At 41.8% G+C, this 12,500-nt stretch overlaps 1 long non-coding RNA gene across 5 annotated transcripts in view; it reads left to right on the top strand.

Annotated features, from left to right (window-relative positions):
* LOC139572889 (uncharacterized) overlaps positions 1-12,500 on the top strand; it is a 224,496-nt gene that overhangs the window by 76,008 nt on the left and 135,988 nt on the right. For 3 of the 5 annotated variants that reach the window (XR_011674514.1, XR_011674511.1, XR_011674515.1), the window contains exon 3: positions 6,308-6,506. The exons of the other annotated variants lie outside the window; for them this stretch is intronic. This is a non-coding gene — a long non-coding RNA (uncharacterized lncRNA). The remainder of the gene's footprint in view (positions 1-6,307; positions 6,507-12,500) is intronic. 5 annotated transcript variants of the gene reach the window in all.

Here is a 12,500-nt window from a genome sequence, read left to right as displayed (position 1 = left end):
GCTGATAAACACTGGCATGGTTTAAATAGACTGTCAGTACGTGGCTGATAAACACTGGCATGGTTTAAATAGACTGTCAGTACGTGGCTGATAAACACTGGCATGGTTTAAATAGACTGTCAGTACGTGGCTGATAAACACTGGCATGGTTTAAATAGACTGTCAGTACGTGGCTGATAAACACTGGCATGGTTTAAATAGACTGTCAGTATGTGGCTGATAAACACTGGCATGGTTTAAATAGACTGTCAGCACGTGGCTGATAAACACTGGCATGGTTTAAATAGACTGTCAGCACGTGGCTGATAAACACTGGCATGGTTTAAATAGACTGTCAGTACGTGGCTGATAAACACTGGCATGGTTTAAATAGACTGTCAGTACATGGTTTAAATAGACTGTCAGTACTTGGTTTAAATAGACTGTCAGTACGTGGCTGATAAACACTGGCATGGTTTAAATAGACTGTCAGTACTTGGTTTAAATAGACTGTCAGTACATGGCTGATAAACACTGGCATGGTTTAAATAGACTGTCAGTACGTGGCTGATAAACACTGGCATGGTTTAAATAGAGTGTCATTATGTGGCTGATAAACACTGGCATTGTTTAAATAGACTGTCAGTACATGGTTTAAATAGACTGTCAGTACGTGGCTGATAAACACTGGCATGGTTTAAATAGACTGTCAGTACGTGGCTGATAAACACTGGCATGGTTTAAATAGACTGTCAGTACGGGGCTGATAAACACTGGCATGGTTGAAATAGACTGTCAGTACGTGGCTGATAAACACTGGCATGGTTTAAATAGACTGTCAGTATGTGGCTGATAAACACTGGCATGGTTTAAATAGACTGTCAGTACGTGGCTGATAAACACTGGCATGGTTTAAATAGACTGTCATTATGTGGCTGATAAACACTGGCATGGTTTAAATAGACTGTCAGTACGTGGCTGATAAACACTGGCATGGTTTAAATAGACTGTCAGTACGTGGCTGATAAACACTGGCATGGTTTAAATACACTGTCAGTACATGGTTTAAATAGACTGTCAGTACTTGGTTTAAATAGACTGTCAGTACGTGGCTGATAAACACTGGCATGGTTTAAATAGACTGTCAGTACTTGGTTTAAATAGACTGTCAGTACATGGCTGATAAACACTGGCATGGTTTAAATAGACTGTCAGTACGTGGCTGATAAACACTGGCATGGTTTAAATAGACTGTCATTTTGTGGCTGATAAACACTGGCATGGTTTAAATAGACTGTCAGTACATGGTTTAAATAGACTGTCAGTACGTGGCTGATAAACACTGGCATGGTTTAAATAGACTGTCAGTACGTGGCTGATAAACACTGGCATGGTTTAAATAGACTGTCAGTACTTGGCTGATAAACACTGGCATGGTTTAAATAGACTGTCATTATGTGGCTGATAAACACTGGCATGGTTTAAATAGACTGTCAGTACTTGGCTGATAAACACTGGCATGGTTTAAATAGACTGTCAGTACGTGGCTGATAAACACTGGCATGGTTGAAATAGACTGTCAGTACGTGGCTGATAAACACTGGCATGGTTTAAATAGACTGTCAGTACGTGGCTGATAAACACTGGCATGGTTTAAATAGACTGTCAGTACGTGGCTGATAAACACTGGCATGGTTTAAATAGACTGTCAGTACATGGCTGATAAACACTGGCATGGTTTAAATAGACTGTCAGTACGTGGCTGATAAACACTGGCATGGTTTAAATAGACTGTCAGTACGTGGCTGATAAACACTGGCATGGTTTAAATAGACTGTCATTTTGTGGCTGATAAACACTGGCATGGTTTAAATAGACTGTCAGTACATGGTTTAAATAGACTGTCAGTACGTGGCTGATAAACACTGGCATGGTTTAAATAGACTGTCAGTACGTGGCTGATAAACACTGGCATGGTTTAAATAGACTGTCAGTACTTGGCTGATAAACACTGGCATGGTTTAAATAGACTGTCATTATGTGGCTGATAAACACTGGCATGGTTTAAATAGACTGTCAGTACTTCGCTGATAAACACTGGCATGGTTTAAATAGACTGTCAGTACGTGGCTGATAAACACTGGCATGGTTGAAATAGACTGTCAGTACGTGGCTGATAAACACTGGCATGGTTTAAATAGACTGTCAGTACGTGGCTGATAAACACTGGCATGGTTTAAATAGACTGTCAGTACGTGGCTGATAAACACTGGCATGGTTTAAATAGACTGTCAGTACGTGGCTGATAAACACTGGCATGGTTTAAATAGACTGTCAGTACGTGGCTGATAAACACTGGCATGGTTTAAATAGACTGTCAGTACGTGGCTGATAAACACTGACATGTTTTAAATAGACTGTCAGTGTGTGGCTGATAAACACTGGCATGGTTTAAATAGACTGTCAGTACGTGGCTGATAAACACTGGCATGGTTTAAATAGACTGTCAGTACTTGGTTTAAATAGACTGTCAGTACATGGCTGATAAACACTGGCATGGTTTAAATAGACTGTCAGTACGTGGCTGATAAACACTGGCATGGTTTAAATAGACTGTCATTTTGTGGCTGATAAACACTGGCATGGTTTAAATAGACTGTCAGTACATGGTTTAAATAGACTGTCAGTACGTGGCTGATAAACACTGGCATGGTTTTAAAACAGTGTACACGTTAATCAACTGCTCTCTGTGGTGTAGAGAATGAAAGGATTTCCCCGTAGCATCTGGCCCTGAGAACTAGTGCTGTTTTCCAGCCATATTCTGTTAGGTTGCATTAGCAACAGAAACCCTGCAAAAAAACACTAAAGGGCTAATCATCAAGTAGCTTTGAAGCCTGTGAAGCTGTCAACTTTCTAGCTCTGGTAGCACTTACTTCGTGTCCGTCCCAAATGGCACCCTATTCCCTACGTAGTGCACTACTTTTGACGTGACCTGGTCTGAAGTAGTGCACCATATCGGGAATAGGGTGCCAGTTGGGACGTGAGCCTCTGTGTTCTGTTTCTACCGCCTTTGGTCATACTGAGGCCATGATTGAAACGTCTCTGCAGCTTGGTGCTGTTTGAAAAGTGTGTGTGTGTGTGTGTGTGTGTGTGTGTGTGTGTGTGTGTGTGTGTGTGTGTGTGTGTGTGTGTGTGTGTGTGTGTGTGTGTGTGTGTGTGTGTGTGTGTGTGAGAACAAAGCAGGAGCCCTACTCTGCCTTGATGTCCTCAACCAGCTAGTCACCCGAGGTCACACACACACACACACACACACACACACACACACACACACACACACACACACACACACACACACACACACACACACACACACACACACACACACACACACACACACACACACACACACACACACACACACACACATGCCTATTCGTCTCTTTCTCCACCGTGTAATTTGAGCCCTGCGAGCTGAAACACTGGGTTTGACCCCCCGGTGAACCTGTGAGGACGACAGATTTGACAAACAGAAGCTTTTCATTTAAACCATTTTAATGTATTGTGTCTTTCACCACTGACTGTAGCTCCAGTGTGTCAGTGATGCGTGGGTTGACTCATAACCCATGGTACCCGCGGTTATATCCGCAGGCAGGCAGGTTTAGGGTCATGATATATTGTCTGGAGGAAGGGCAGGTGGGGGGAGGGAGGGTTTAGGGTCATGATATATTGTCTGGAGGAAGGCAGGTGGTGGAGGGAGGGTTTAGGGTCATGATATATTGTCTGGAGGAAGAGAGGTGGGTGGAGGGAGGGTTTAGGGTCATGATATATTGTCTGGAGGAAGAGAGGTGGGTGGAGGGAGGGTTTAGGGTCATGATATATTGTCTGGAGGAAGAGAGGTGGGTGGAGGGAGGGTTTAGGGTCATGATATATTGTCTGGAGGAAGAGAGGTGGGTGGAGGGAGGGTTTAGGGTCATGATATATTGTCTGGAGGAAGAGAGATGGGTGGAGGGGGGGGTTTAGGGTCATGATATTGTCTGGAGGAAGGCAGGTGGTGGAGGGGGGGGTTTAGGGTCATGATATATTGTCTGGAGGAAGAGAGGTGGGTGGAGGGAGGGTTTAGGGTCATTATATATTGTCTGGAGGAAGAGAGGTGGGTGGAGGGAGGGTTTAGGGTCATGATATATTGTCTGGAGGAAGAGAGGTGGGTGGAGGGAGGGTTTAGGGTCATGATATATTGTCTGGAGGAAGGCAGGTGGGTGGAGGGTGGGTTTAGGGTCATGATATATTGTCTGGAGGAAGGCAGGTGGGTGGAGGGTGGGTTTAGGGTCATGATATATTGTCTGGAGGAAGGGAGGTGGGTGGAGGGTGGGTTTAGGGTCATGATATATTGTCTGGAGGAAGGCAGGTGGGTGGAGGGTGGGTTGAATATAGAGAAAACAGTACATTAAATAAAATCCATGAATGTATAATTCTTGTGTAACTCGTGTTCTTAGGCTACATGGACTTTTTGCTTTCTTGTTATTTGCCTGTTAGTGCGTAAGCCTAAGTTTTAGTGTATTACCGTACGGGGTGTCAAATACACGGCAATTGACAAATTGCTTTTGGGAACTTGGGCATAAAAAGTGCACTTCAATCCATGGAGGCAAAAAGGACAATGTCAGAGTTTAATTCAATGAGAGAAAAGCAGTGAAATGGAATAGTTGAACATAAAGAGAAGGGACGACGGCCAGGAAAGTATTTAAATTGTACAAGTCAGTTTAGAACAAATTCTTATTTACAATGACGGCCAAACCCTAACCGGGACGACACTGGGACAATTGTGCACCGCCCTATGGGACTCCCAATCACAGACGATTGTGACACAGCCTGGAATCATACCAGGGTCTGTAGTGGCGTGTCTTGCACTGAGATGCAGTGCCTTAGACTGCTGCGCCAATCGGGATCCACTTAATGTGTGTGGTGTGTGTGTGGTGTGTGTGTGGTGTGTGTGTGCGTGCTGTATGTGTGTGTGTGTATGTGGTGTGTATGTGTGTAATGTATGTGTAGTGTGTGTGTGTGTGTTTGTGGTGTGTATGTGTGTAATATATGTGTAGTGTGTGCTGTGTGTGTGTAGTTTGTGAGTGTAGTGTGTGTGCTGTGTGCTGTGGGCGTGTTTGTGTAGTGTAGTGTAGTGCAGTGTATGTGTGTGTAGTGTGTGTGCTGTGTATGTGTGTGTAGTGTGTGTGTGTGTGTGTGTGTGGTGTGTGTGTGCGTGCTGTATGTGTGTGTGTGTTTGTGGTGTGTATGTGTGTAATATATGTGTAGTGTGTGCTGTGTGTGTGTAGTTTGTGAGTGTAGTGTGTGTGCTGTGTGCTGTGGGCGTGTGTGTGTAGTGTAGTGTAGTGCAGTGTATGTGTGTGTAGTGTGTGTGCTGTGTATGTGTGTGTAGTGTGTGTGTGTGTGTGTGTGTGTGTGTGTGTGTGTGTGTGTGTGTGTGTGTGTGTGTGTGTTTGTGGTGTGTATGTGTGTAATATATGTGTAGTGTGTGCTGTGTGTGTGTAGTTTGTGAGTGTAGTGTGTGTGCTGTGTGCTGTGGGCGTGTGTGTGTAGTGTAGTGTAGTGCAGTGTATGTGTGTGTAGTGTGTGTGCTGTGTATGTGTGTGTAGTGTGTGTGTGTGTGTGTGTGTGTGTGTGTGTGTGTAGTGTGTGTGTGTGTGTGTGTGTGTGTGTGTGTGTGTGTGTGTGTGTGTGTGTGTGTGTGTGTGTGTGTGTGTGTGTGTAGTGTGTAGTGTGTGTGTAGTGTGTAGTGTGTAGTGTGTGTGTGTGTGTGTGTGTGTGTGTGTGTAGTGTGTGTGTGTGTGTGTGTGTGTGTGTGTGTGTGTGTGTGTGTGTGTGTGTGTGTGTGTGTGTAGTGGTGTGTGTAGTGTGGTGTGTGTGTGTGTGTGTGTGTGTGTGTGAGGTCTCTGGAAGGTCATTACTGTGTCATGGCCAGAGCTCGCTGCCCAACACGCTACACACTGCCAAGCTCTCAAGATGAAGCCTTGGCAAAGCCGTCTGCCCTCTCCCCCTCTCTTCCTCCTCTGCCTCCCTCCCAGTCCCTTCATCTCTCTTTCGCTCTCTCTCTCCATCCCCCTCTCCCCCTCTCTTCCTCCTCTCCCTCTGCCTCCCTCCCACTCCCTTCTCTCTCCCTCTGTCTCTCTGTTGCTCTCTCTCTCCATCCCCCTCTCCCCCCTTCTCCCCCCCCCCCCTCCACATGTAAGCATGCCCCAGTGCAGACACAAGAGGGACTGAGTGGTTGGATGAGACATACATTAAACCCTGTAATTCTCATCCCTCTTCTCATCCCCAGAGACTAAACCCAGGTCAGCAGAAGGTCAAGCCCACTGCCCTGCCTGAAGTTAGAGGTCAGGGGTTAAAGGTCATGTCCTGTTGACCCTGCGTCTGAGATAAGCAGGCTGGGAGCACTGAGCCCCTGATGGAAGGACCTGGCTCTGGACCGCGGTTGTTATTGGCAGCTTGTCAGGCTGAGCAGAGCTGGACAGCAGGAGGTAGCTATGGTGTGCTGTGTTATCCAAGCTGTGTGTGTGTGTGTGTGTGTGTGTGTGTGTGTGTGTGTGTGTGTGTGTGTGTGTGTGTGTGTGTGTGTGTGTGTGTGTGTGTGTGTGTGTGTGTGTGTGTGTGTGTGTGTGTGTGTGTGTGTGTGTGTGTGTGTGTGAGATACGTCCAGGCAGACTGGTTCAGGACTTGTTCCTGTGAACCTCACTCACATCTCATGCAACACTGAATGTGAAGAGCTTCATAGCCTGGGAAATGTATCCAAATGATATTGTTGTTTGTTATTATCCAGGCTATTAGAACCTAGTGTACAGAATGGGTTATTGTTCTGTATTATTATCCAGGCTATTAGAACCTAGTGGACAGAATGGGTTATTGTTCTGTATTATTATCCAGGCTATTAGAACCAAGGGGACAGAATGGGTTATTGTTCTGTATTATTATCCAGGCTATTAGAACCAAGGGGACAGAATGGGTTATTGTTGTGTATTATTATCCAGGCTATTAGAACCAAGGGGACAGAATGGGTTATTGTTCTGTATTATTATCCAGGCTATTAGAACCAAGTGGACAGAATGGGTTATTGTTCTGTATTATTATCCAGGCTATTAGAACCAAGTGGACAGAATGGGTTATTGTTCTGTATTATTATCCAGGCTATTAGAACCAAGTGGACAGAATGGGTTATTGTTGTGTATTATTATCCAGGCTATTAGAACCTAGGGGACAGAATGGGTTATTGTTCTGTATTATTATCCAGGCTATTAGAACCTAGTGGACAGAATGGGTTATTGTTCTGTATTATTATCCAGGCTATTAGAACCTAGTGGACAGAATGGGTTATTGTTCTGTATTATTATCCAGGCTATTAGAACCAAGGGGACAGAATGGGTTATTGTTCTGTATTATCATCCAGGCTATTAGAACCAAGGGGACAGAATGGGTTATTGTTCTGTATTATTATCCAGGCTATTAGAACCAAGGGGACAGAATGGGTTATTGTTCTGTATTATTATCCAGGCTATTAGAACCTAGTGGACAGAATGGGTTATTGTTCTGTATTATTATCCAGGCTATTAGAACCAAGGGGACAGAATGGGTTATTGTTCTGTATTATTATCCAGGCTATTAGAACCAAGGGGACAGAATGGGTTATTGTTCTGTATTATTATCCAGGCTATTAGAACCAAGGGGACAGAATGGGTTATTGTTCTGTATTATTATCCAGGCTATTAGAACCTAGTGGACAGAATGGGTTATTGTTCTGTATTATTATCCAGGCTATTAGAACCAAGTGGACAGAATGGGTTATTGTTCTGTATTATTATCCAGGCTATTAGAACCAAGGGGACAGAATGGGTTATTGTTCTGTATTATTATCCAGGCTATTAGAACCAAGTGGACAGAATGGGTTATTGTTGTGTATTATTATCCAGGCTATTAGAACCAAGTGGACAGAATGGGTTATTGTTCTGTATTATTATCCAGGCTATTAGAACCAAGTGGACAGAATGGGTTATTGTTCTGTATTATTATCCAGGCTATTAGAACCAAGGGGACAGAATGGGTTATTGTTCTGTATTATTATCCAGGCTATTAGAACCAAGGGGACAGAATGGGTTATTGTTCTGTATTATTATCCAGGCTATTAGAACCAAGGGGACAGAATGGGTTATTGTTCTGTATTATTATCCAGGCTATTAGAACCTAGTGGACAGAATGGGTTATTGTTCTGTATTATTATCCAGGCTATTAGAACCTAGTGGACAGAATGGGTTATTGTTCTGTATTAGTATCCAGGCTATTAGAACCTAGTGGACAGAATGGGTTATTGTTCTGTATTATTATCCAGGCTATTAGAACCTAGTGGACAGAATGGGTTATTGTTCTGTATTAGTATCCAGGCTATTAGAACCTAGTGGACAGAATGGGTTATTGTTCTGTGTTATTATCCAGGCTATTAGAACCTAGTGGACAGAATGGGTTATTGTTCTGTATTATTATCCAGGCTATTAGAACCTAGTGGACAGAATGGGTTATTGTTGTGTATTATTATCCAGGCTATTAGAACCAAGTGGACAGAATGGGTTATTGTTCTGTATTATTATCCAGGCTATTAGAACCAAGCGGACAGAATGGGTTATTGTTCTGTATTATTATCCAGGCTATTAGAACCAAGTGGACTGAATGGGTTATTGTTCTGTATTATTATCCAGGCTATTAGAACCATGTGGACAGAATGGGTTATTGTTCTGTATTATTATCCAGGCTATTAGAACCTAGTGGACAGAATGGGTTATTGTTCTGTATTATTATCCAGGCTATTAGAACCTAGTGGACAGAATGGGTTATTGTTCTGTATTATTATCCAGGCTATTAGAACCAAGTGGACTGAATGGGTTATTGTTCTGTATTATTATCCAGGCTATTAGAACCAAGGGGAAAGAATGGGTTATTGTTCTGTATTATTATCCAGGCTATTAGAACCAAGTGGACAGAATGGGTTATTGTTCTGTATTATTATCCAGGCTATTAGAACCAAGGGGACAGAATGGGTTATTGTTCTGTATTATTATCCAGGCTATTAGAACCAAGTGGACAGATGGGTTATTGTTCTGTATTATTATCCAGGTTATTAGAACCTAGTGGACTGAATGGGTTATTGTTCTGTATTATTATCCAGGCTATTAGAACCTAGTGGACAGAATGGGTTATTGTTCTGTATTATTATCCAGGTTATTAGAACCTAGTGGACTGAATGGGTTATTGTTCTGTATTATTATCCAGGCTATTAGAACCAAGTGGACTGAATGGGTTATTGTTCTGTATTATTATCCAGGCTATTAGAACCAAGGGGACAGAATGGGTTATTGTTCTGTATTATTATCCAGGCTATTAGAACCAAGTGGACAGAATGGGTTATTGTTGTGTGTTATTATCCAGGCTATTAGAACCAAGTGGACAGAATGGGTTATTGTTCTGTATTATTATCCAGGCTATTAGAACCAAGTGGACAGAATGGGTTATTGTTGTGTATTATTATCCAGGCTATTAGAACCTAGTGGACAGAATGGGTTATTGTTCTGTATTATTATCCAGGCTATTAGAACCAAGGGGACAGAATGGGTTATTGTTGTGTATTATTATCCAGGCTATTAGAACCTAGTGGACATAATGGGTTATTGTTCTGTATTATTATCCAGGCTATTAGAACCAAGTGGACAGAATGGGTTATTGTTGTGTATTATTATCCAGGCTATTAGAACCTAGGGGACAGAATGGGTTATTGTTCTGTATTATTATCCAGGCTATTAGAACCTAGTGGACAGAATGGGTTATTGTTCTGTATTATTATCCAGGCTATTAGAACCAAGGGGACAGAATGGGTTATTGTTCTGTATTATTATCCAGGCTATTAGAACCAAGGGGACAGAATGGGTTATTGTTCTGTATTATTATCCAGGCTATTAGAACCAAGGGGACAGAATGGGTTATTGTTCTGTATTATTATCCAGGCTATTAGAACCTAGTGGACAGAATGGGTTATTGTTCTGTATTATTATCCAGGCTATTAGAACCAAGTGGACAGAATGGGTTATTGTTCTGTATTATTATCCAGGCTATTAGAACCAAGGGGACAGAATGGGTTATTGTTCTGTATTATTATCCAGGCTATTAGAACCAAGTGGACAGAATGGGTTATTGTTGTGTATTATTATCCAGGCTATTAGAACCAAGTGGACAGAATGGGTTATTGTTCTGTATTATTATCCAGGCTATTAGAACCAAGTGGACAGAATGGGTTATTGTTCTGTATTATTATCCAGGCTATTAGAACCAAGGGGACAGAATGGGTTATTGTTCTGTATTATTATCCAGGCTATTAGAACCAAGGGGACAGAATGGGTTATTGTTCTGTATTATTATCCAGGCTATTAGAACCAAGGGGATAGAATGGGTTATTGTTCTGTATTATTATCCAGGCTATTAGAACCTAGTGGACAGAATGGGTTATTGTTCTGTATTATTATCCAGGCTATTAGAACCTAGTGGACAGAATGGGTTATTGTTCTGTATTAGTATCCAGGCTATTAGAACCTAGTGGACAGAATGGGTTATTGTTCTGTATTATTATCCAGGCTATTAGAACCTAGTGGACAGAATGGGTTATTGTTCTGTATTAGTATCCAGGCTATTAGAACCTAGTGGACAGAATGGGTTATTGTTCTGTGTTATTATCCAGGCTATTAGAACCTAGTGGACAGAATGGGTTATTGTTCTGTATTATTATCCAGGCTATTAGAACCTAGTGGACAGAATGGGTTATTGTTGTGTATTATTATCCAGGCTATTAGAACCAAGTGGACAGAATGGGTTATTGTTCTGTATTATTATCCAGGCTATTAGAACCAAGCGGACAGAATGGGTTATTGTTCTGTATTATTATCCAGGCTATTAGAACCAAGTGGACTGAATGGGTTATTGTTCTGTATTATTATCCAGGCTATTAGAACCAAGTGGACAGAATGGGTTATTGTTCTGTATTATTATCCAGGCTATTAGAACCTAGTGGACAGAATGGGTTATTGTTCTGTATTATTATCCAGGCTATTAGAACCTAGTGGACAGAATGGGTTATTGTTCTGTATTATTATCCAGGCTATTAGAACCAAGTGGACTGAATGGGTTATTGTTCTGTATTATTATCCAGGCTATTAGAACCAAGGGGAAAGAATGGGTTATTGTTCTGTATTATTATCCAGGCTATTAGAACCAAGTGGACAGAATGGGTTATTGTTCTGTATTATTATCCAGGCTATTAGAACCAAGGGGACAGAATGGGTTATTGTTCTGTATTATTATCCAGGCTATTAGAACCAAGTGGACAGATGGGTTATTGTTCTGTATTATTATCCAGGTTATTAGAACCTAGTGGACTGAATGGGTTATTGTTCTGTATTATTATCCAGGCTATTAGAACCTAGTGGACAGAATGGGTTATTGTTCTGTATTATTATCCAGGTTATTAGAACCTAGTGGACTGAATGGGTTATTGTTCTGTATTATTATCCAGGCTATTAGAACCAAGTGGACTGAATGGGTTATTGTTCTGTATTATTATCCAGGCTATTAGAACCAAGGGGACAGAATGGGTTATTGTTCTGTATTATTATCCAGGCTATTAGAACCAAGTGGACAGAATGGGTTATTGTTGTGTGTTATTATCCAGGCTATTAGAACCAAGTGGACAGAATGGGTTATTGTTCTGTATTATTATCCAGGCTATTAGAACCAAGTGGACAGAATGGGTTATTGTTGTGTATTATTATCCAGGCTATTAGAACCTAGTGGACAGAATGGGTTATTGTTCTGTATTATTATCCAGGCTATTAGAACCAAGGGGACAGAATGGGTTATTGTTGTGTATTATTATCCAGGCTATTAGAACCTAGTGGACATAATGGGTTATTGTTCTGTATTATTATCCAGGCTATTAGAACCTAGTGGACAGAATGGGTTATTGTTCTGTATTATTATCCAGGCTATTAGAACCAAGTGGACAGAATGGGTTATTGTTCTGTATTATTATCCAGCCTATTAGAACCAAGGGGGCAGAATGGGTTATTGTTCTGTATTATTATCCAGGCTATTAGAACCAAGTGGACAGAATGGGTTATTGTTCTGTATTATTATCCAGGCTATTAGAACCTAGTGGACAGAATGTGTTATTGTTGTGTATTATTATCCAGGCTATTAGAACCAAGGGGACAGAATGGGTTATTGTTCTGTATTATTATCCAGGCTATTAGAACCTAGTGGACAGAATGGGTTATTGTTCTGTATTATTATCCAGGCTATTAGAACCAAGTGGACAGAATGGGTTATTGTTCTGTATTATTATCCAGGCTATTAGAACCAAGTGGACAGAATGGGTTATTGTTCTGTATTATTATCCAGGCTATTAGAACCAAGGGGACAGAATGGGT

The sequence above is a fragment of the Salvelinus alpinus genome, chromosome 4 (genome assembly GCF_045679555.1).
Source record: "Salvelinus alpinus chromosome 4, SLU_Salpinus.1, whole genome shotgun sequence".
Classification (NCBI taxonomy): Eukaryota; Metazoa; Chordata; class Actinopteri; order Salmoniformes; family Salmonidae; genus Salvelinus; species Salvelinus alpinus.
This window is presented reverse-complemented; position numbering and strand designations above follow the sequence as displayed.